The sequence below is a fragment of the Phyllostomus discolor genome, chromosome 3 (genome assembly GCF_004126475.2).
Source record: "Phyllostomus discolor isolate MPI-MPIP mPhyDis1 chromosome 3, mPhyDis1.pri.v3, whole genome shotgun sequence".
NCBI lineage: Eukaryota > Metazoa > Chordata > Mammalia > Chiroptera > Phyllostomidae > Phyllostomus > Phyllostomus discolor.
In genome coordinates this window covers 48656176-48682293 of record NC_040905.2, presented here as the reverse complement: position 1 = coordinate 48682293, position 26118 = coordinate 48656176, and the positions used below count along the sequence as shown (strand labels likewise).

The window sequence follows — 26118 nt, the reverse complement described above, 5'->3', positions numbered from 1 at the left end:
TTGTTCAAACTTCAATGTGTATTCCCATTTTTAGGGTTCTTAATGTTGGGGTGCACATTCTTTATCTATACTTTCAAAACTTCATAAAATTTGCCGTTATCTTCCTGCTAAAATGTGAACACTGAATTTCTGAGTCTCTCCCCATAAACAAGCCTCTTCACTGCAGAGCTGACCTGGAACACTTCGCAGATGAAGGGGAAGAGAAAGCCCACACTCCCTGGCCCTTTCACAGGCCGCCCTCTTGGTGGACATTGTCCCCCGCCCCACTGCCCTGCAGGGCTGCCGTTAGGATGCCTGGTCCTCCCTCTTTTCACTCAAGAAACTGATAACCAAGAGGATGTCAGCCTCTTTCCTGGCCTTCAGTTAAGTACACCACACTGTTAATAGGCCAAAATATATCCTACCTTTCTGATGAATGCTAACGTCTTAGTCTGAGAAGGCTGTTACGTTAAAAAAAAATTCTGACCAGAATCAAGCAGAGGATGTAGGAGAGTTAGAAAATGACCACTTTATTTGGGGGTTCTGTGGAGCACAGTGGAGTAGGCCATAGAAATACCTGCAGGTCCCCGGGTGGGACCCAGACCTAATGAACGAGGCTCTTGGGGAGGAACCCAGGAAACTTTGATTTAACTGGGCTCCCCAGGGGATTCTGATGCAAGTGGTCAGTCAACTGTTCTCTCCTAGAAAGGTGCAGTGCTGCAGACTGGAAGCTCCAGTGATTCGTGACACCTCACCTGTGATACAAAATCCTACTTAAACATAGGAGCAATCTAAATAAGCCAATAAAATTCACATAAGCTGTCACAAAAACAAAAACAAAACACTATGAGCAAAAATAAATAAATAAATAAATAAATAAATTAGATTTAAACCTAAAACATAAATTAACTGGACTTAAACCTTAAAAAAAAAGCTGAGCAATATTAGAGACTCTTCTTTTTCTGAATAGTCTAAAACACAGACAAACCCCCAAACAAACAAAAACTCCCGCCCGTCTAATCAAATACACGCTGCCTGAAAGAATAGCAGTAGCTCTGCTGTCTGCTTGTTCGTGATCTGGGGAAAGCATTTTTGTTCTCCATGAAGTAGTAGAAAGAGATGATCTGATTAGAGATCAGTGGGCGCCTCCTCTTTGGGCCCTCTAGAAAACCTTTGGGTTTTGACCTGCCTGAGAACTGTTTAGATGTCCACATGCACAATCAGATAATCTCCCAAATGCCTTTCCCCTGGTCTAACTCGATTCAGATAACTGTGTTTGTGAGAAACCCTCAGAGAAAACATTCAGGCCAAATGATCTCATGCCTGGATTTTGTAAAACAATATGTGCACAAGACCAGAATTTATGTGATCACCGAATATGTGCCATTCCCAAATCCAGCGCCAGGATATTCTTCAACCATGTGGCTTCTTCGCTACATCTGAGTCACTTCTTAGGCCTGGGTCCAGGACAGCCTGCAGACCCCTGGCCACCACACAGGCCACATGAGGAAGCAGTTCTGGACTATTTCTAGGAATGGCGTCTTTTAAAGTTATTTTACACTTATCTCACCCATTTTGCTATCCCAGATGGTTTTTAAAGGAGGGCCAGCAGAGCTGAAAGCGATGTTTTATTTTTCCTCCAAATAATTTAAATTTTCTATTGTGTCCAACTGAGAGAAAAATCAAAGATGTGCTGTTGCGATAATGCCTGACAATCCCTGGGGATATTGGACTAGTCTCTTGGGGCAAAATTCTGAGATCTACTTGCTGTTTTGGGGGGATTAGGTGCCTTTGCACCCCCATTTAAGGGAATATATGGAGGATTAAGACTTCTTTTCCAGAGAGATTGAAGACATAGGAAAAGTTGTTCTGGATTGAACCTGTGACCACGAACAATTGATAGGGGCACTTCCAAGCGCGTGAGTTTAGTAGATTACATTACTGCAGTTGAAAAGCTTTGACATTATCTCCCCGGTTGTCACTTCTGGAAGGGCTGCCCTCTGTGTGGTAGATATGACCCACACGTGTATTTTTCTATTGAGAAGTCAGAGAGAGTTACTCTGTGCTCTGGTCTGGAGACAAGGCTGCTGTTTTCAGATAGGCTTACTCAGGAAAGCGTCCTGGAGGCTGGTCTGGGCTCCCCAGAAAAAAGCACATCCAATCTGGGGACCACAGCATGACACCTGGTAACCCAAATTACCCTCCATGTTGTCTGCCCCAATACTTCTTTTGGCTTTACTATATGATCTGAAATCCCACCATTGCAAATTCATTCAGTTGATAGTTCTCTTTAAGCGAATGAGCTTGGGGCCCAGAATGCTCTTCCAGTAGCCCTTGTTACCACACTAAGCTGGTCCTATAAAAATTAGGTGACACTTCTTGCAGAAAGTGTTTCCACTTGGGGACACGGGGCCTGCTGTGGGGCCTCCTGGTTTAGGGCTGTGTTGCTATTTCCTGTTTGTGGTTAGTGTTCTGTACCAGACTCCGTGAAGGTAGGAGCTGTGTCTTGTTTGTGGCTGTAGCCCCACTGGGCCTGGTACATAATATTTGCTCCATACCTTCAGTCGAATGAGCCCCAGCATTTTGAACTGTAAAATGGGGATGACAGTGGTAATGGTGCCCTTCTCAGGATGTCTGTGAGCCTGAGGTGAGGTAGTCCATGTTAAAATGTTGGTTGACTGTAAAGAACTATGCAAACAAAAGTCATTATAATAACTTGTTGGGAGGCAGGAGAGAAGTCCCAGGGGGGGCACCACACGCATCACCATTTTGAATATTTTTCTGGGGCCAGTTCTACATGATTAAATTTAGAAGTCACTACCCATAGGACTTTGCTCTGCCTTTGTACCAAGATTCTTTGCCCTATGTATACCTGGGAGAGGTATACATAGAGGTGTTCCCAGAGTTCATTTTTTCATAGAATAAATTACCAAATGTTGGAAAATTAGACACTAATTCTTGCAGAATCTGGTTGCAAATTAGTTTGGTAGATAATTGTAATAAATATAAAGGTTAAGAGCTTAAGACAAAAGGAAACAAAAATGTACTTGTTGCCTACCTAGACCATGATAGAGTAGGAGACTAGAGCAAATTACAGAGAAGACACCAATTGTTTCTTGTTCTCTCCTATCCCCTCCTTAGAGAATTCGCCTCCCCTCCCAGCCTCTGTTCACAGCTGTTTGCACAGGGTTGGAAAGCCACAGTTCAAGCCTTCTCACCCTAGAGAAGTAAAGCCAATGCCATTGGGATAGTCAAGTTCGAACAGTGACACTGAGACAGAGTCTACCATGGTACTATTAACAGGAAGCCCATGTTGGCCTTGAGCTGAAGCCCTAGCGCACACCCAAACAAAGGCAGCCGGACCAGGTACCTTGGCCTTGACCTGATGTTTCACCAGGCCCGTCTATTTGTCAGGTTCAACTCTTAGAAAGGATATTTCATTTAAAAGGTAGCTAAAATGCAGTGGGAATGAAGAGGATTAGAAAGTAACACACCCATATTTAAACAAGATGGAAGAAAAGAGAAAAATTAATGGTGCTTACTTATGGTAGAACCAAAAGAGGTTTTTGCAGATTCTGGGGGGACTTCCCAGGTTCATTCAAGTTCTTTAGAGACTGATGGTGCTGGTTCCTTATATTTGTTAAGTATTTGTTGGTATGAAAAATACGTCACCTGAGGTAATGAATGGTGGAAATGCAGGTTAAAAAGAGAAAGGATTCCTGTGCAAGACTGAAACTGAGGAGGTGAAGAAAGCGGTGAGGAAGGAACAGAGGAAAGGTTAGGACCCCAAGCTTGTCATCTGCAGCATTCAGCCTGGCTGCTCTCTGGAGCTGGTGGGAAGAAGGACTTTCATGGAGCTGGGGGAACAGAGATGGCTACGACCAGGTGACCCATGTACAGTTTCCTAAGTCGTATTTATGACTGGGTTTTGCCTATTTAGAGATAGGATTTGTCTTTGAAAGGTGGGGTCACAGGAAATCTGGATTGCTGTCACACTATAAGCATAAAACACCATGCTGTACATATAAGGCTTGACTATGATGTGTCTTTACATTTCAAGACTCCCAGAGGCCTCTGCTCTATGATTATGTTTTTATTGTTTCTGCCGATAGAGCTTCAAAGGTCCTCCTCTCGTGTTCTTAAGGCCCTAGAATCCTTATTTGTACTTGTGCTTTCTTCTCCTTTGCTTGTCCAAATCATCTGTTCTTTTTTTCAAGTATTATATATTTTTTCACTTTTGCTTTCTTTTTCTACCAACCTCCTGTGTGCTTTTTAGAAAGTTTCCTTTTAGGTTTTTTTCCATTTTTAAAAATAGCTGGTCCCCCGACACCTGCAACCAGAGAGGAAGCGGGTGCCCATCTTCCCAGGGTGCCTGCCGTGCTCCGCTTCCGTGCAGCCCCACATCTTAGGGTGATGTGAAGAGTTTGAAAGACTATATCACCCTGAGGCCATTTGCAAAGTGTTCATTCTGTAAGTACAAAGTTGAAGTGAATTTCAATGTCAGCTTATCTCAGATTCCCATTTGTTGTTCATTTAAATGATAAATACACTCAATTTATTGCTCTAATCTTGTACAAGCTGAACTTGGGATCTGCCCGAACACTTCTGGTCCTTGTCCAAGTGCACACAGTTTCCAGTGATTGCCTCCTCATAGCTCTTTGCTGTGATCCAAGGTTCTTCTTTACTTGCCAAACCATATATTATGTGGGGAGATTGGTGGTACTGGTGGTTTTCTTTTTGGCTACTTCTTTACTTTAAAAAATAAAAAATAAGCTACGCAGTACTGTCAAGCAGTAGGTCATTAAATCTCTCCATCCTTTCTTTAATCAAATGCTCAACCAGGCACAATGCTTGATTGGGGGAACATGGCAATGACAATCATAGAAATGGTGACAATGACCAGTTCTCACGGTGCTCACAGTCCTGCACAGGAATCATAAAAAGAGGTTTCAATAGCTTCAGGAGCAACCCCTAGAGGGCCAGTTTGATATCAACCTCAGAGAAGAAGATTGCATTATTCAGAGCTTTAATTTTATTATATCTTCCTGTATATCATTCTCTTTTTTTGAACTTTAAAGAAAAAAATGTTTTGAAGGTCTGAAAAACAATCCCTAAAAGATTGGCTTTTCCAGGAAACTGTAGCTACACAAGGCATTGCATCTATCATGTTAAAACGTGCATTAGACACAAATACAAAAACCATGTACAAGCCACCACTCTTCTACAATCTGAGGGAAGATAAAATGCTGATGGAACAACATGGGTGACTTGCAAAAGATACGTTCTTTACTTTAAGCACCAATAAAAAATAAAAGGAGTACCAATGGGGGAGTGTGATCAGTTATATACACTGACTTGAACCTTTGGCAAGAACCTGAGTATCTGTAATATAGCATTAACAAATATTACAAAAGTGCGTAGCATCAAAGGAAGAGAACCACCAGCATTCAAAAGCAACTTTGTCAACTAGGCAATAGAACACTCTACAGTATGCCTCTTTGTTGTCCATCAATACACTGTAAGCAACTTTAAAATGATAAAAAAAAAAAAAGAAAAGAAAGAAAAAGGGAGCTGTAACCCTTTTTATATTCTCTGTTTAAGATCAAACAGAAAACAAACATCAAGTCAGTTATACACTAACACTTTCGATGTACACCGTGTGTGCAAGAGGAGGACTAAGGACAGGAATGTGTCACAGAGATCCACACCAGGCGGAAGTGAGCGCCTCACACAGCTTTCCGGTGGTACTCAGGAAGGCCGCTTCATAATCGCTGGCACTAAACAAAGTTGCAGGATTCTTTGCCAGGTACTTTAGGAAATCATGAAGATAATTCAGTAATAAAGCAAGGCTAGTCTCATCCAGAGGTGTGCAGGACAGCATCGCTCCGATTCATACAGATGATCTCCCTAGATGTGGTGCTCCATGCCCCTGGGACATGGGTGCATCAGGGTGGTCCTCGAGGATCTCAGCATACTGCGGCCTCTCAAATCTGTAGAGTAGCTGAGTGCCCAGCATCACGTTGAAGTACTCCTTTATCCCTGCCACAGCTTCACTGACAGCGTAGTACTCCTCATTACCTGTGTTTCCTAGAGACTTCTTGTAATTTGCATAATCCTCCTGAATGGAATCCACATTCTTCTTGGCAGGAAGATAAAAGAGCTGTTTCTGCCAGATAATGAGGCCCTAGTCATCCACTAGCCAGGGTGTCAGTTCTTTAGGAATCTCCACTTTGACTCCAACCCTGTTCATGAATGTTTCCCCGTTTTCAACAGTGGGATCTACTCGAGCTCTGTTCTTGCAAGGAGGCTGACGTGTCTCACTGGTCCTGCTGCTGTCTCCATTTCCAGGCGTTTTCTGTTTGCTCTTTGTTGTTTTCACTCCAGCGTTTTTCTGTTGCGCACCCACTGTCTGCTTTCTGGGGGCAGCTCCCTCATCTTCCCCCCTGCATACCGCTCCTGACTGGCTCTTTGACATTCTCACTGTGTCTGCAGATTGGTGTCCACATATTTGAGTACTCTGCTTTCCCGGACCCATTCACCCCAGTTTTCATTCCAGCCACTGTAATATATAAAGTGTTTCACTCGTTTGTCCTTTATGGCCACCTTTACACACTTTGCTTCATAAAGAAGAGACCCGTGGAAGCTCAGCACTTGTTCTTCCTCCTGGAATTTAAGCTTCGGGTCCTGCTTGGGCGCCATTTATAGGGATTTGCTGCCACCTCCTCTTTCTCCCACCACCCCGACTACCACGGCACCCCACTTGCCACCCTACCCAGCTCCAAGTCAGATGCTGTGGGCAGCGCTAGCTCTACATCCTGGGCACCTCCTGCACGTCATTCTTGACATCATTGTTAAATTTAAGACCATTTCTTCTTATGCTTAGCAATGATGAAGACCTTTTGCTCAGTATCTCTTAATGAGAACCCTACATATATTTTAGTACAGTAGCAATCACGCTGCCCTTTTCTGTTTTTAAAATTCCATCATTTATCTCTTTTTAAACATGTATTTTATTGATTATGCTATTACAGTTGTCCCATTTTTTTCCATCATTTATCTCCTGAAGGTCTTATTTGTCAGGTGCTCCTGCAGAGCTCATTGATATTGTCAAGCATCTAACTTGTCCCTAAGTGTTCTCCTGGACTCGAGAGAGAATAGCACATTAGGGCACATCTGAACGATGGTGAACAGCACTTGAAAGAGCTAATTTTACTTTTCTGTGGGAGAAGATTATGTTCTGTAAGTATCACATGTGTTCTCTTTTGGACAATGCATTTGCTCAGTTGGGCCAGTAGGTTAAAGGAACTAAAAAGCTCCAACAAATATTTGTCATTGGCAACTAGCACAGCCCCAGATCACGTTAGGTTTGGTGCGGCATCCGAAGGAAGTCCAGGGCCTGACCTCATATAAACAAAAGGTGTCGTTACCAGGAGCAGTGCTGTTGTTACAGTTTTGCGTCCTGAAAGGCCTTAGTTGAGAGTGACAACCGACTCTCTGTGTGAGAGAGAGAGGCACACGTGCAGCGCTGTGTCCTAGCCTCCGGGCTCTGTGTGGACGCTCCCATCCCGTCACGTCTGGAAGAAGCCTTCCAGTACACACCATAAAGCTCGTGTGCTACCTGGTCACACAGCTGCTCCACAGGCCAGAAATCCCTGTTTTCCTCAGGAATTCCTTACACACTCTCTGGGCTGCCAGATTCTCAATCCAATTGGACAGTAAGCCCTACATTTCTTCCCTTGTTGTATCTCATTACAGTGGTCCCTTCCTTCTTTCTCTCTAACATCTTTACCTGTACTTCTGTGAAAACTAACTACCTCTCCATAGACATGATTAGACAATGAGAACCTTGGGAGATAAAACAGCAGACTCACTTTCACGATTGCCTTCTGGAGGACATGTGAGCAAAACAATGGGACAAACACTGCCCGTCCCTCTGGGGCAGGACTTCATGTAATGTCTAGTTTTAGCTTCACCTGCAATTTGCAAAAGAGACCAGGACCAAAACTTTTGGACACAGGGAAGCAGTGCACCTCTGCAAGTCTGAGGAAAGAGCTAAATCTAGGCAGAAATAGCTGCACATCCCTTAGAACACAGCCCCCACCCCCCCACTTCCCCCACCCCCGCAAACACCAGCACCAGCGACGGCTCCCCACTGTGTTAAGTGTAGAAACTTAACTTCCGAGCTGCCTTTCAAGCCCTAATATCTACCAGACCAATTAGCCTGTTTCTTCCCTGTCCTCCACAAAATGAAAGCTCTTTGCTTTCCTGCCTTTCCTCTTTGGCTTCAGCTGTTTCCTGCATCTGAAACTCCTGCCTTCTCTCTGCCTGGCCAGTCCTCAGCACTGCTCACCTGACTCAGTTACCCATGATGCTTTAAAAAAAAAGAAAAAGAATTCGGCAATGAGGACCCATTGCAAACCTGGGTATCACATCTCTGACAGAAGAACCCAGCTCATATCGTTCTTTAAAATGCATTGGGAACCACTGGTCTGCTTAATCCTTTCATGCTGAATTCAAATCCCACTTCTGGGAAGCCTTCCCTGGCCATGCCAGGGAAGAAAGTCCTCCCTGTTTGCCATTATGAGGGCACTCAATGGCACCTGGCACCCAAAGCTTTCCCACAGCTCTGTGTTAGCTAGGAAGCTCTTAGGCTATAAAGCCACCTTCTATCCTCAGGCCACTAGCATGATGCTTTGCCCACAGTAAACTTTTTTTTCAATTCTCATCTGAGGATATATTCACTAATTCCAGAGAGAGGGGCAGAGAGAGGGAGTGAAAGGGAGAGAGAGATACATCAACATGAAAGAAACATCAATTGGCTGCCTCCTGCATGTGCCCCAACCAGGGACCAAACCTGCTACCCAGGCATGTGCCCTGACTGGGGATCGAACCTGCAACCTTTGGTCTGTGAGACAATGCTCCAACCAACTGAGCCACACCAGACAGGGCCCTTAGAAACCTTTGTAAATATTTACTGAATGTTGGTCCCAGACTGGAGGGGCAGGTGTGACCAAAAATAGATACAGAGCATGTGAGGGGAGAAAACCGATGCTGGGACCCAAGGCAGGGTGTGGGGGCACCAGAGCCTTCTATAGCAAAGAAAAGCTGCGTGGGGGCAGGGTGGAGTTGCAGAGAAGTTTGGTCCAGTCCAGATGAGTGGACAACAGGGTCCTCAGAGTGGGGGACAGGTGGAGTGAAGGACTGTGAAGATGCAGAGGGGCTACAAGCTGCATTTCAGGGCCTTGCGGACACAGCTCTCAACTGGAGAGAGGCTGACCTCTGACCCAGGCATTGAGTTATCTGACCCAGATAGCTCAAGTCCTCAAGGGCCCAAAGGAATGGAAGGAGAGGTCCTAGACTTGGATAGGGGGCCAGAAGTAAGGTGAAATGCAGAGAAGGGGCTTCTCCAAGATGCAGTTGGAGAAGGAATCCAGAGTTTGAGGGGGAGGAAGCGTGCCTGCCTCAGAGAGACAGATGAACTTCTTGAGTCAAGTCTCAATCATTCATGAGCTACATGAGTACTGGACTTACATATTAATTGTTCCTTTTATTCCCTTACCTAATCCCTGAGTAGGTGGGCCCTTTAAAATGGTTGTGTGTGCGCGCTGTGCAGTGAACCGGGCAGAGAGGGAGTGACTGCCTGGCTGGCCGGGACCCTGTCTGCTGGGAACTGCCTGTTCTCCCACCGAATGGAGGACTTGCCTGGGCCGGGCCAGCCTGGCAGGAGCCTTTGAAAAGTCACCCAAAGAAAACTCTACAAAAGAGCCTTCTGTTTGGGAACAGGCCTGGGGTGCCTGTTTCATCACCAGGCTTCCATTTCTGTGATTCTGCCAGTGATAGATATTTTTTAAACGGAGGAGCCAGATCTTCCTGATAACACAGTCATGGAAACGTCCCCACCCTACCACAGCTGGAAAGGTCCTCCAGCCAGAACGCTAGGTGAGAAACAAATGAAGAAAACTCAAGCAGTCTGCTGGCCCAGGCGTCCTCTCATCTGAATGGGTACGTGTCCCCATAGTGGGGACTCAGAGGTCTCTCTGCCCAGTGCTCCGTGGGCCCTAAGAAGGAAACCACCCAAATACCAGTGTGTGTGCCTCCCGCAGACCAGGAGCACACAGCCCTCTCCTGCACGCCCCAGGTGTTACAAACCGATTTGTATTGGAGAACTGACTTTGGAGGGGAGGAAACCACAGCACTGAAAGGTGAAACAAGGCATCTGCTGACATTTGGGGGCAAGTTGAAAATAGGGGCTTCTATCCCAGGGCTGTGTGATTCTCATTAATACTAATGATACCAGCCAACAGGTATTGAGCATTTATTATCTGCCAAGCATTGTGTCTTTCCTTTATTTTTATTGGATACAAGTGACATATAACATTGTATAACTTTAAGGTGTACTTGTTGATTTGATGCATTTATATATTGTAATATGATTACCACCATAGTGTAAACTAATACCTCTATCACCCTACCTAATTATACTTTCTTTTTTGTGGAGGGAACAATTAAGATCTGGTCTCTTTAGCAGCTTAAAAGTTTATAATCCAGTCTTATGGCCTAAAATCACTACGCTGTGCATCAGACCTCCAGGATGTACTGGCTGGGAGTCTGTGCCCTCCACATCTCCCCAGCAACCCTGGCCCCAAGTGCTGCATGTGAGCCCACCCACAACAGACCTACAAGGCGACGTTACTGTTCTCATTTTCCTCCTTTTACTTATGAGTAAACTGAAGTATAAGTAGATGAAATGACTTGTCTGACATCACAGTACTACCCGGCACTACCTGGCATGGCTGGGCTTGAACCTAGATGCGGGGTCTGGGTGCTTTACCCTGGGCGTACTGGGTTTCCTTATGCTTCTTGGCCTGCACTGGCCTTCTCAGGCTGGTGGCAGAAGGCACCATCAAGTGGCATCGCTGGACACATGGTGTGATGGGAGATGGAAGTGCATCCAGAATGATTACCGAAGTAGCCGGCATCCTAACAGAGATGTATGAAACCATGAGGACTCCCTGGTAGAATGTGCGGGTGTAGAATCAGGCCTTGCTTAGAGGCAGGAGATGTACAAATGCAGCAGACAGAACTTTTTACCGACATGAGGAAATGCTTACCGCGTGGTGCTTAGTGAAAAAAGAAAGCTAAAGAGCTACCTACAGTACGATCTCAATGATATAGAAAGATGCGTAAAATGATCAACAGTATTTTTTAAAGGATTTTAAAAAATTTTTAAATTCAAGCAACAACAAAGAGAAATCTTTCCACTGGTGTACGTTCTTCCTAGTTCAGGGTAGTTCAGTAAGGGTTTTTGAGCCTGTACGTGGCCAGCAGCTCAGTGACCCAGGCATCTCCGCCTTGTCCTGAGAAGCCTTCGTGCTGGCGCTGCTGGCAGGGCTGTGAAATCTTGGCTCCACCCCCACCCCCTATCCTGGCTGGGAAAGCAGCCCTAACCCAACCTGGCTGGACACATTCGGAAGTAGGCGGGGTTTATACTGTGCTTCCTACCGTCTCTTTTCTGCAGCCTGCTGCTATCACTCAGCCAAATCCTCGGCATAGAGACAAAAAGTACATCTCTCCCTGTTACTCAACGTAAAATGTTCCTTACAGCTGAACAACGTCATGGCTAATTATCAACTAACAACCTTGGATATAATTATCCTTTTCCATTTTATAGAAATTGAATCAGTGTTGTATATATACAAAGAAAAAAGACTTACCACTTTTCAATCTCAACCATTCTTTTTCTTCTTCCTCTTCCTCTTGCAAGATAAACCAGTGAATTTTAAAATAGTGGAACATAAATTCATGGATTTCACTTCATATTATACATTACAGCTAACCTCTTTAAAAAGTGCCATTTGAGGAGTTTGGGTTTTGTATGAAAGAATATTCACAATTGTGTAGAAACCCTGTTAAAATCTACTCTTTTTTCCTGTTTCTTATTTATGTGAGGATGGATTTCTTTTATATACTCAGCAAAACATTGCAGCTACTTGAACACAGAAGCAAATACGAGCATCCAACTTTCTTCTAAATCATACGAGGAGATTTACAAAAATATAAAACAATGTCACTCTTCTCACTAATTACTTTTTTCCATCCTCACCCAAGGATATTTTCATTTGCTTTTTTAGAGAGAGAGAGAGAGGGAAGGAGAGAGGAAAGGAGAGAGAGAAACATTGATACAAGGGAAGCATCGGTTGGCTGCCTTTGTGCACATCCAGACCAGGTCGTCTGCACCCTGGCTGGGGAGCATACATGTCTGGACTGAGGGTAGCACACGCAGGTGCCAATTAACCTGCAACCCAGGTATGTGCCCTGACCAGGAATCCAACACCCAACCTGTGGGTTGCGAGAGGATGCTTCAACCACGGAGCCGCACCCACCAGGGCTCACTAATTACTTTGTGGTTTAGAAAAATATACTTTTTTAAATTGAGATAAAATTCACATAACATAAAATTTATCATTCTAACTTTTTTTTTAAGTTTACAATTTCGTGGCTCCCAGTGCATTCACAAGGGTCTGCAACCATCACCACTGATTTGAACACAGTCATTACCCTTCAAAGAATCCGTGTGCCCATGAGCAGTCACCGTTTCCCCTGCTCTAGCCCCCAGTGACCACTCATCCGCTCTCTGCCCCTGTAGATTCACCTTTTCTCATCGTCTCACATAAACAGGCCCACACAGTATGTGGCTTTGGTTTCTGGCTTCTTTCACTTAGCATAAAAATGCTTTCAACGTCTGTCTGCATAGTAGCATGTATCAGTACTTCTTTCTTTTGTGGGCCTTCATAGTTTTCTGTTGAATGGATGCACCACATCTGGCTGGGCATTTTCTTTGTTTCCACTTTTGGACTATGGAAAAAGTTGCTATAAACATCCATGTATGAGTTTTTTGTTGCTCACCTGTTTTCAGTTCTCTTGGGCATACACATAGGAGCAGAACTGTTTTTGTCGCATTTTAACCATATGTTTAACTTGTTGAGAAACTGCCAAACTCTTTTCTGAAGCAACTGTATCATTTTACAGTCCCACCAGCAATGTACAAGGGTTCCAGTTTCTCCTCATCCTTGCCAACGCTTGTTGTTTTCCCTTTTGTTTTTTAAAAAATATATTTTATTGGTTATGTTATTACAGTTGTTCCAATTTTCCCCCTTTCCCCCTTTTTCCAGTACCCTCCTTCCTTCTAGCATCCCCCCCCGTTGTTTATGTCCATAGGTCGTGCTTCTAAGTTCTTTGTCTTCTCCATTTCCTATACTATTTTTGACAAAATTGGTATTTTGTACCTAACAATTATGCTTCTTAATCCCTGCACCGTTTTCCCCATTCTCCCTTTCCCCCTCCCAGATGATAACCTTCAAAATTCTGTTCCTGTTCTGCTTGTTTGCTTAGTTTGTTTTTTTAGATTCAGTTGTTGATAGTTCTGAATTTGTTGTCCTTTTAATGTTCATAGCTTTGATCTTTTTCTTCTTCTTAAGTAAGTTCCTTTAACATTTCACATAACGATGACTTGGTGATGATGAACTCCTTTAGTTTTACCTTGGCTGGGAAGCACTTTATCTGCCCTTCCATTCTAAATGAGAGCTTTGCTGGACAGAGTCATCTTGGATGTAGCTCCTTGCTTTTCATGGCTTTGAATACTGCTTACCAGTCCTTTCTTGCCTGAAAAGTTTCTTTTGAGAAGTCAGCTGACAGTCTTATGGGAAATTTTTTGTAGGTAAGTCTCTGCTTTTTCTCTTGCTGCTTTTAAGATTCTCTCTTTATCTTTAACCTTTGGCATTTTAATTATGATGTGTCTTGGTGTGTTCCTCTTTGGGTCCAACTTGTTTGGGATTCTGTATGCTTCCTGGTCTTGTGTGTCTATTTCCTTCTCCAAATTAGGAAAGTTTTCTTCAGTTATTTTTTTAAATAAGTTTTCAATTGCTTACACTTCCTCTTCTCCTTCTGGCACTCCTGTGATTTGGATGTTGGTATGTTTAAAGTTGTCCCAGAGGTTTCCAAGTCTATCCTCATTTTTTTAAAATTCTTTTTTCTTACTGCTGTTCTGATTGAATGCTTTTTCCGTCCTTGTGTTCCAAATCATTGATTTAATTTTTGGCTTTGTCCTCTCCATTCTTCGTTGCCTGTAGGTTTTTCTTTATCTCATTTAGTGAAAATGAGATAAAGAAAAACTCTCTTCTGTTTTTTTTTTTTTTTTTTTGTCCTCAGTGAGTTCTTTGAGCATCCTGATCACCAGTGTTTTGAACTCTGCATCTGATAGGTTTGTTATCTCTGTTTTATTTAGTTCTTTTTCTGGGATTTTGTTCTGTTCTTTCATTTGGGCCATATTTCTTCGTCTCCTCCTCCCTGTGTTCATTTCTGTGTATTAGGTAGAGCTGCTTTGGCTCCCTGTATTAGAAAAGTCACCTGTAAATTGTGTGGGGTGGGGCCTTAGGTAATTTCCAGGGCGTGGCAACCCTTCATGGCTTTGTGGCTCTGTGTGGGGGGAGGGCTCGGAGAGGGGACAGTGCCACTACCTTGCTCTGAAGGTTTGACTGGCACTTGCCCCTTTTCCAGTCATTTCACTCACTTCTGTCTGTGACTGGCATCCTTCCATCTGTTGTCCTGCTGGTGAATCCCAGAGTGGGTAAGTTTGCATATGTTCTAAGTCTATGAGGGTCCTTTAAACAGACTCTTCTGAAAATCTGGCAGTTTCTTATGCTGTCCCTACCCCCACTGGTTTTTATAGCCAGCAGTTATGGGGATCTCTCTTCCTGGTGCACGAACCCTGTGTTGTGTGGTCTGGCTTGGGGCTGGGATCGCTAGCTCCCAAGGAATCCCTCCTGAGTTTTATCCACCACACGTGAATGTGGGACTGGCCTTTCCACCAGTGCTGCCACCTCTCCAAGCCACACAGCATCTCCGTGCCTCTCCTCCTATCTCCACAACTCCACCCCTCCTACCTGTCTGGATGAATGTGGCTTTTTAAAATCCTTGGTTGTTGGGCTTCCATACAGTTCAATGTTCTGACAGTTCTGGTTCTTATTTGTTTCAAGATATAGTTGTAATTCTCTCTGTGGTTGTGTGAGTAAGTAAAGCATGCCAGCAATGCTTCCATTTTGACCCAAAGTCTATTTTCCCTTTTGTTTTTTATTATAGTCATCTTAGTTGATATACAGTGGTATCTCATTATATTTTTATTTGCATTTTCATAATGACTAATGATGTTGAGTATCTTTTAATATGCTTATTGGTCATTTGTATATCCTCTTTGGAGAATGTCTCTTCAGATTCTTTGCCCATTTTTAATTGGGTTGTTTGTCTTTTTGTTATTGAGTTATAAGAACTCTTTATGTTCTGAATACTGGACTCCTATCAGATATATAATTTGCAAACATTTTTCCTATTCTGTGGGCCATCCTTTCTACTTTCTTGATAGTGTCCTTCAATGCACAAAATTTTTAAATTTTGATGAACTGTAGTTTGTCTATTTTTCTTTTGTTTCTTTTGAGTGCTATATCTAAGAATCCATTGCCAAATACAAGCTTATGAAGATTTATTCCCATGTTTTCTTTTAAGAATTTTATAGTTTTAGCTCTTACATTTATGTCTTTAATCTATTTTGAATTCATTAATCTACATGGTGGGAGGTAAGTGTCCAACTTACCCTCCACTGGAGAGTTTCCTATAAATCGGTCGTGACATATCGATTGAGGAGTATCAGGGAACTTCCCGCTAGGCAAATTATTTCATCATGAGTTTATCTCAATGGGGGTTATATTCTAACATAAATTCTCTCAAGATATAAGTAAAATGAAACCTGGAAGTGAATCTTTTAAAAACATTTCCTTACTATCCAACTGCCACACAGATTGTTTGGTTAGGTTACCTTATTAGGAAAAATGGCCAACAGTTAAATCAGGAGCCTGCGTAAGGCTCGGACAAGAAACTGTGAGACAAGAAACCAGCATTTGGTGCTCTCACTCCACCACCGCCCAAAAGGGCCTGTGATAATAACTGAACCATCACGGCTACAGTTTGTACTTTGCAAAATGCTATAAACTATTGCTAGTAATTTCCCTTAAGACCTGTGAGATTTGGGGTTTAAAAGTATATAATAAAACTAAAGCCATTAAAATTCAATTTATGCATACGAACAACCATTACTAAATGGCTTTTTTGCAATGTGGAGAAATGAATACATTTTCTCAAGATGATTTCAAGCTAGCTCCTTGAAGAACACAGTAAATGCACAAATAGTCTCTGAAATTAAAATGTTAACAGGTTGCTGGCACTGCTACCTTCAGGCACTGGCACATTTCCTTTGCTTACAGTGTCATGAGCTTGGGAGCTTTGGGAAGTGTTCTGGGCCGAGAGAAAGAGAAGCTAGCTTCTGGACCACAGCCAGTTTCAGACAAAGAGTAAGAAAGATTTAACAATTTGTATTGTACGTTTGAAATGTTTCTCCTGAATTCCTTTTGTGTTATCAGTAGATATGGTAGTTGTTTTTTCTTTTGAGGTCTCTGAGGTTAAAATGCACTCTAAAGAATTGTTTATTTTTGAACACGCATATCATATTGTCTTTCATCCTATGCTGAAGTGGCTGTTTTCAATCAGGTCAAAGAAAGTTCAGGTTTCTAAGGGAACTTCACACTGACAGGATCCTACTTTAGAAGTCACAGAGATGGTGTCTGACGTCAGCTTTATTTTTAGGATGTGTTTATCGATTATTTTTCCCATGTTAATTTTGATCCCATCAGCAATCAATAAATGCATTAAGAGTTGCATGGAAACCTTATTTTGATTTGAAAATCAATAATTCCATTAGGATCTGAGGGTCTTATCTAGTTTACAAAGTTAGGAAGCTTTCCAAAGTAGTATGCTGTCTAACTGCAAAAGAATAACTCAGAAGAAGGTAAAATTTCCTTCTATTTGTTATTAAGTTGTTGAAGTAGCTAACAAAGGGATGCCTACGAGAAATACTGATTCAAATCGCTGGTGCATTTCACATGTCCTCATAGTAAGTGACAATGATATTTGATTCCACCCAACCTGGATAAACTTCTAAAGAGAGGCTCCCAGCCTCCATCAGCACCTGCATCATGCAGTCCATTCCAAAGCCTGTTTAAGCTGACATTTTTCATTTGGCTGGAAAGCATTCAGGATGCCAGGATTTACGAGCACTAATGTTGGTGTAGTTTGAGTGATTGTGATAGAAGTTGGCACCTTTTGTTTTCTAAAGGCCTGTCCTTGGCTTGGATAACAAGGAAGGTATAACTGGCCCCAACTCCACAATCTTGTGGCAAAAGGCAGGTTTTGGCACTGGTCTTCATAGTGTCCAGGAGGGAAGCTCCAGTTTAGCAGCTCTGTGGCCTACGACCCTTTCCACTCACCTGAGGGACAGTCACCATGCCCCAGCAGGATTTGGCCCCTTGTCCCATGTTCGCTCACTGCCTCTGTGGCTGGCACAGCCTGCCATGTATTACCCAGCCTAGAAAACTGGGGGTCCCTTTTGACTTCCTTTCCTTCCCTGACCACGCTGTTGGTGCTGCAAGCCGACCACCAGCAGCAGTCAAGGTCCTCCTCCCCATGCTCCTGGAAGACAGCTCTCTCCATTCCAGGTCTTGCTCTCACCCAGTTCTTTTCCTTGCATAGCAGCCAGAGCAATCTTTCTAAAGAGCTGATCATTCCTGAAATTTAAAACCTTCATTGGCTTCCTGGGGACCTCACATGAAACTTCATGGGACCTTTGGGAGTCCCACTAATATCTACCCCCACCCGCAGTCAATCCTTCTCACCTCTCACTTTTCCTCTTTGTGCGTTGCACTGTGTGCTCTCTCGGGCTTCTGGGGCCTCTGTGTGTACAGTCTCCTTTGTCTGAGTGGGCTGTTTCCTGCCTTGTGCCTTGGGGATTCTCACCTGTCCTTGAAAACAATGTTGTGCCTCCCAGAGAACCTTCTCCCACATCTTTTCCTTCCACTGCTTGTTTTCGGTGCTGACGGGCTCCAGTGGTGCCTTGCTCTTGTCTTCGGCCCAGTGCTTGTACCTGGATCCTTCTCTCCAAAGCCTGGGTGCCTGCAGAGGACTGGGACAGGCAAACTTCATGTCCCTAAGTTTAGTGCAGTGCTAGCATTGTGGGTTAGATGAATACAATGTATTACAGCTACTTACTTAACTCTGGCCCCACTGGAATCACAATATGCATTGATCTTCAGCGAACCACATCCATTCCCTAGATTTTAGGCCTTTGGAGTATGGAGTCCATGCCAGTCATCTTTCCATTCCTCATACAGGGCAAATGTTTACCAAAATTATTCCTGGTTGTTGATAATGCAACCATTTCTCCTATCATGTTCTTTCTTTTTTAAAATTGAGATATATTTCACATGCCATAAAATCCACTTATTTCAAGTATACATTTCAGTGGTTTTAGTATATAAGAGTGAATAACCATCACCACAGTCTAATTTTAGAATATTCCTGTCACTCCCAAAAGGAAATCGTGCCCATTATCTGTCTCTCCTGACTTCCCCCTCCCCCCAAACTCCACTCCAGCCCTAGGCAGTTGGGAAACTATTTTCTGTTTCTAGAGGTTTGCATACTTTAGACATTTTTATAAACGGAATCATACATACAATATACAGTTTTTTGGTGCTGGCTTCTTTCACTTAGCATAACATTTAAAAGTTCCAATGTTACAGCATGAATCAGTACTTTATTTTTATGGCTTTTCAGTCATTATATGAATATACATGAATAGTAAAATAAATATATATGCCATTTTTTGCTTGTGTATTCATCAGTCGGTGGGTATATGAGTTTTCACTGTTGGGCCATTTTGAAAAATACTCCTTAAATATTTGTGTGTGGGTTTTTGTGTAGATGGCTTTCTATTTCTCTGCAGCAGACATCAAAAGAGGAATTTCTGGGGCATATGGTAATTCTGTGTTTCACCTTTTGAGAAAATATTAAACTTTCTCAAAGTTGCTGCACCATTTATAATCTTATAAGCAATGTATGAAGGTTTCAGTTTCTCTTCATCTTTATCAATACTTGTTATTATCTGTCTTCTTTATTTTTTTTTTCATGCTGGTATGTGTGGTGTGCTTTTCATTTGTATTTCCCTGCTAACTAATGATGTTGAGCATCTTTTCAGGTGCTTATTAATCATCTGAATAATTCTTTGGAAAAAATGTCTATTCAGATTCTTTGCCCATTTTTTAGCTGGCTTGTCTTTTTATTATTGACTTATAAGAATTCTTTATATGTTCTGGATATAAGTCCCCTGTCAGGTACGTTTTGCAAATATTTAAACTCATTCTTGGTTTTTCTTTTCCCACTTTATTAGTGCTGTTCCCTTGTCACACAAAGGTTTTTAGTTCTTATGAAGTACAATCCATGTTTTTTTTTTGAGGGGGTTACTTGTGATTTTTGTGTCATACCTAAGAAATTACTGTCTAGCCCAAAGTTTTGAAGATATACTCCTATGTGTTCTTCTACAAGTTTTATACTTTTACCTCTTACATTTAGGTCTGTGACCCATTTCGAACTAATAATGTTTTGCATGGTGTGAGGTAGGGGTTCACATTAATTGTTTAAATGTGCATGTCCACTTGTCTCAGCACCATTTGCTAAAAAGACTATTTTTTCTGCATTGAAATGTCTTGGCACCTTGTTCAATATCAGTTGACTATAAATGTGAGAGTGTATTTCTGGACTTTGAATTTTATTCCGTTGATCTAAATGTCTGTCCTTATGCCTGTACCTCCTTGTTTTGATTCTCATTTATTTTTTTTTTAATGTAGGAAAGCAAGGCAATTGGCAAATTGGAAGAGTGGTCTTTTTGAACTGGAGAAAATTCTTTTTGCAGGAATATGGATGTCAAGGGGAGGGAATAAATATTTATTGAGCGTCTATAATATGTTGGGCATTATAGCAGAGACCTTAGCATGCACCACAATAACAATCTTATAAGAGTCATCATAACTGCATGTGATAGGTAGTATTATCATCATTTAAAGGGGAAAAAACTAAAGTTTGGAGAGGTTCACTGCCTTGCCTAAAATCACTTAGAGACTAATGCTGGCAGAAGTGGAATTTGTATGCCATCTCTAGGAATCCAGAGGCCATTCCTTACCCTACACAAACCACACCTGAAGGCAGCAGAGAGACTGAATCCATCAGACATTTTTCCTTGTGACACTCCAGAAATAAAGAGGCACTTATATAACTATTTTTATATAACTATTTTTAAGACAGTTGTCTACCAGCAAAATTTGACAGAATATTTAAAGAAATCACTTTCAACTCTAAAAACTAGTTTTATGGTTTATTTTAATTTCATGGCTTATATTTTTTCTCATCTAGGTGATATAAAAAGTGGTTAAATGTTATTTTGTATAACCAGCACAACACAATGCCATTCTGTTGGGAGAAAAGCTAGAACTAATCTTAATCGTGTAGCTTGGCATTGTCCTTAATTCTTGTTTTCATTGAAAATCTTCCCAAAATTGTTCTGACATGAACACGGGTCATAGTTGTCAAATGAGTTCTATGGAAAATAATAGAAGATTTAGAATTGAGAAAGATTTGTGAAGTCAATTGAAGAAATGTTTTTTTATTATTTTTGGTAAAATCTGCTTAAGAAAAGTCTCCTTTATTTTTTTTCTCTTCTTAACTGAGGGAATAGAGAATATCCTCTGGGCCCTAGAGTCCAGGTGGAACTTCCATTCAGATAATGCAGTTTCGGCTGTAGTAGAAATGTAGTTAATTCCACCATCTCTTATTCACTTTGTACCCTCCATGCTCTACAGGGCGAGAGTTTATTGCTGCCCCTCGATGATGGTGCTGCACCCAGAAGTCTATAATGTCCAGTGTTTCTTATGTAAGAATTTCCATGACTCAATTTCTCTTAGAAGTTAGTGCCAGGAAAAAGTTTGCCTAACTTGAAGAACAAGTATGATTCTTTTACCAGATTGTAAGAACTATATTACTCATTGTATATCATTCTTACCTTGGCTAAATGAATGCTCAGCACTGATAAACCAGGGCCCTGGTGCAAGGATCTCTTACCTTCTTCTGCTATTTTATTTTTTTTAATATTTTATTTATTTATTTTTAGAGAGAGGGGAAAGGAGGGACGAAGAGAGGGAGAGAAACATCAGTGTGTGGTTGCTTCTTGCACACCCCTCACTGGGGACCTGGCTTGCCACCTAGGCATGTGCCCTGACTGGGAATCGAATTGGCGACCCTTTGGTTTGCAGGCCGGTGCTCAATCCACTGAACCACACCAGCCAGGGTCTTTTTCTGTTATTTTAAATAACAAGTCACCCCAGAGCCATTTGGAAGTAGGCAGAATAATTAACACTATTCAATATTTTATTATTATTAGAAAATAATGTAGCTTCTAATTCTAGCACTACATGAAAATAGGGTACCTGAGAATTGGTAGTTTCACAAATATATGAGGTTTGTCCAGAAAAAGCTGAGCCATTGTTAATATAATGAGAATGGTTCATGCAACATTGATGTAACCTGGCATCCAAGGAGAGTGGACTGGAATGCACATGTGTGAACAATGACGACTTCACTTTACTGGTGTGGCATTGCATTCAAAATGACTGAGTGAGTAGAGCAACAAATCTGGATCAAATTTTGCATTAAGCTTGAACATTCCTCTGCAGAAACTATTTGGATGATCCAGAAGGTCGCAGCTATGGGCAACTGGTACTTGGCAGCTTTATCTTGACAATGCACCTGCTCATGCATCATGTCTAGTGGAGAGTTTTTTGGAAAAACACCAAATCACCCAGGTGCCTCAGACCTACTACAGTCCAGATTTGGTTCCTTGTGACTTCTGGCTTTTCCCAAAACAAAAATCACCTTTAAAAGGGAAGAGATTTCAGACCGCTGATGAGATTCAGGAAACTATGGCAGGGCAGCTGATGGCAATTGGGAGAACTGTGTGAGGTCCCAAGCTGCCTACTTTGAAGGGGACTGAGCCATCATTGTCCTATGTACAATGTTTCCTGTGTTCTGAATAAAGATTCATCAATAAATGTCTCTCTTTTTCCTAGTATATGGCTGGATACCTTTTGGACAGACCTCATACATGCTTGTGCTTCTTGTTTCCAAGAAGAGGACTGGCAGAGGAAGTAAAAAAAAAAGTTACTTATAGGCAAGGTTTTCATATTGGAAATTAGATCTCTTTAGTCCGAGACAGATTAGGAACAAGTGTCCTCTTCACAGTGGGGGCAAAAAGGCAGTTTTCTCAAATTCTCATCTTAGCATTGCAATTGAGTCATACTGAGTATTTTCCAAATTTTATTGTAGGTACTGATGAGGGTAATAGTAAAACAACCTTAACTCTTAGAGATTTTCACAGCAGCACATAATTCATAATAGAAGATATAAAACTCCTGGAAGCACAAGTCAGGGACTCGACTGCACAGCACTGTTGTTGCAAAGGGCTAAAGCACACCTTTTCTGAGTGGTTTTACGCCTGTCATGAATACCGTTAAGACAGTTAATCCCCCAAACTTCTTTGTGTTTTGTATCTCTTCTGAGAAAGTTTTGTAATCCAGGAAAATGTCTGCAGGTGAAGATTTGGAATGAATAAGGATCCAGTGAATTGAATTTGCCAGTTACATGTTATGAGCAGCTGAGACGTTGCAGAATTTGCATGCAACTTATGAAGTAACACCGCAGTAAAACATGCTCGCTGTATGGAAATTTCCACCTCACTTCAGAGGTAAGCTTATTTGGATGAGGGCCAGAGGTATTTGTTTATGGTAGTGGTGACATAATAGGAGGAAATGAACAGAGCACCTTCTTGGGTTGAGTTTAACCAGAGTCACATGGAGTCTAGTTGTAGAGGCAGGAAAGCACACTACTTTACAAGTTAGTGGCAAATTAAAACTATTGCTTCAGTTATAGAAGAGAGGAAGACCAAGAGGCAGAGACAATGGCTGGAACATAAAAGTGGCCAACAGCCCTCAATTTTTACCAGGAGAGAGCAAATGCCCAAAGTTCTGTGTGCTTATTTCTTTCGTGACTTAGTGAAGGTGTATTTTGAAGGCCATGTTTCTCCTTGGTTCTATTGTCAGTGTTGTCCTTCATAGACATGAGAGGAGAAAGGAGCTCATGCCTTTCATATGTGACTTGGTCCCACTGCTCTCCCATTATGTGGCTACTGAGAAACCCTCTGTGCCTACCGGTACTTGTAATGTTTGTTCTCAGTTGCAGGCATTGATCAAATCCTCATTTATCAGATAGCCTGGAACTGTGGTAATGGGATTTCAGTAAAAATAGAGAAATTTCTTTTGTAGTTACAGGCTTCATTTTCCCCCATGACATAAAAACTGCCAGGTGGGAGCAGAAACAGAAACACGGCATCGCTGTCTGTGAGAGACCTCAGCCAGGCCCTTCCTGGGGCTGCAAAGACAGCTTCCTTCTCACGGAGATCAGAACACGGGTCTTAACAGACAGGGTCCTTTTGAATCAGTAGAGCCCTTCAAGGTTTTGTGCTCAAAATAGCCATTTCTCAACCCATACTTGTCAAGGAAAATAGAGTCATAATTTTAGATGGCTTCTTTGTACAATTAGGCCCATGGAATAACAAAGCAGAATGAAAAAAATTTTTAAAGACTTTATTTATTTATTTTTAGGGAGAGGGGAAGGGAGGGAGAAAGAGAGGGAGAGAAACATCAGCGTGTGGTTGCCTTTCGCCTGCTCCCTACTGGGGACCTGGCTCACAGCCCAGGCATGTGCCCTCATTGGGGATCGAACCCGCAACCCTTTGATTCGCAGCCCAGCACTCAACCAGTGAGCCACACCAGCCAGGGCTAGAATGATAATTTTAAGAGACTGATTTTTCACAGGACCAAGTTGGTGAATTGCAAATTTGCTAGTTACCTTAAAGAGATTCTCAGTTTAAATCACTTAATTTTTATGTGATTTTTAAAAGACATTGCTTTCCAAGTTTGTGTCTAGCACTGAAATTTTATGATTACCGTAATAAGGAAATATCATCCCTCGAAATGAGGGGTGGTAGTGGTGGATTTGAGAGGTAGGTTTCCATGAAAATGTATAAGCAGATTTAATCAATGTTCGGTATGCTGACAATCATGAAAAATACCAAGTGTGTCTACTATACATATTTTATTGTATTTCAATTCCAAGCAGAGTCATACACAGAGTAGGACACAAAGCGTTCCCACTGAAGAACGTGGAGCCCAGTTAATGTAAGTTACCCCGGGAGGGTGTAATGCGGAGAGGACTGAGTGATCCCCACAGGCAAGCAAATTCAGAATCACAACATTGTAGCCAGGCCCAGGGCAATTTTACCTTATGACCTATCTTGTGGCTCATAATTATTTTCTTCCAAGGCTTCTTTGTCATTTGACCAAACTTGGCAGGTTCCCTTTAATTTCCCCTTCACTTAGGCCTCATAGTAAGTGTTTTTTGACAATGTGGCTGAAGCAGCATTCGCGATATCCCAAAGTTCCTGTCATTACACTTCTTTCCCCAGGCCCACCTTTCCAGAGGACACAGCTGGGACTTTCTTCTTGAACTGCAACTTTTAGCCTCTCTCTCCTTCTCTATTTTCCCTCCCCTTCCCATCTCTAACTTCTTGCATCCTAGTACGTGTCATTTATCTACTCTTCAGATCTAAATGATCCTATCTGGGGACACCTTTCTTCGATTTTAGCCCAAATAACCACAGACATGGTTCTGAGAAAACTTTTCCTTTTACTGCTTTTCCATGGTTTATTGACATTATGGCACAACAGAAAGATTCAAATGGCTCCATCTGGTATTTTGAAATTCATTCCAACTGTAGGCTAAGCGACCTGCAGGCTGGACAGACTGCTATAGTCCCTGACCTTCAGCATCTGCTTAGTGTCAGGGTCAGCTTCAATGACCTCCTGATCTGGGGCTGAAACCTCAGGCACACAGTTATCTCTCTTCTTCTTGCATCTTGATGAGAATACCTCTCACAGGGCCTTTCTGAGTCTGCTTCATCAGATGTGGACAGAGCCGCCTTGCTTATTGTGGAGCTTCTTGCTGGGGATAATGGTGATCTCCTTGCACTTGCACTTTCTGGTGTGGAAGTGGTAGCCCAGGTGCGTGTTGTGCCTTTCAGGGGTGACCCTGGCCACCTCCTTCACAGTCTTGATATGATCCTGGCCCATCTGGGTGGGTCCCTAGGGAAAGAGCCCGAGAAAACTTTAGTTTTAGACTTCCCAAGTGGTTCTTCTGTGAATTCAATAGCACAAGGTATACATGGGTATAAATTCCTTAATTTACACCCCCCGTAGGTATTTATTATGTTAGACATTGTGAAAGCTACAAAAACATAAGGCTCAACTCTAGCACTCAGAGAGATTAGAATGTAGGTGAGGTGTCAATTCAAGTTGCATACATACGAAACGTGTATACCACAAAACAATGCAGATCATCCGTGGTGTTCAACTATGAATCACATGTTCAAGTATCCATATCCATGAGGGTAAACAGTTTTGTGTTTCTCTTTGTTCACTGATGCATCGCCAGTGCCTGAACTACCACTGGCATACACTTAAGTGCTCAATAGATGTATAGAATGAAGTACAGTCTTCTTTAATAAGCCAGAAGTAAGTACAGTTTGCTCTGTTACCAGCATGTTTCTGTCACGAGGGTATATGTAGCAGATTAGCTGATTCACGACTGATAGGTAGCAAAAGGATATTAGGGAATTGGGGTGGTTGTATTGATTCACATGCAGTTGTTCTCAGCACCTCAAATTTTGCACCATCAAGAGCAGCTGCAAGCAAAAACACAGAGCAGAATGGGAGTGGTAGAGAACACATAGTACTATGCCTGATGTCCACTCACCCCGTGTTCTTTCTCTTGGATTGGTTTGGCCATGAGCTCTAACTTGGAAGGGCTAATTGGGGCTGGGAAATTTGCCTTTTATTTGTACATTTTGTGCTTATCTTCCTAACTCTGTGCCTTCAAACAACTTTCCTTCCAATCTCCTCATAAATTACATCCATCTTTTTATAAAGCTCACATCCTATATTTATGTTTGTTGTAATATTTCTTAGGAATTTAATATGGCTCATAAACTCTTGCTGATTTTTTTGGAATGGTTGCTAGGTTTTTGTTTGTTTGCTTGTG

The 26118-nt window shown here is 42.2% G+C and overlaps 2 pseudogenes; both read right to left on the bottom strand.

Moving 5' to 3' along the window:
• Window positions 1–5547: 5547 nt before the first annotated feature.
• On the bottom strand, window positions 5548–6702 carry LOC114510005 (annotated as a pseudogene).
• A 17216-nt stretch (window positions 6703–23918) lies between these two features.
• Window positions 23919–26080, bottom strand: LOC118499311 (annotated as a pseudogene).
• Window positions 26081–26118: the final 38 nt, after the last annotated feature.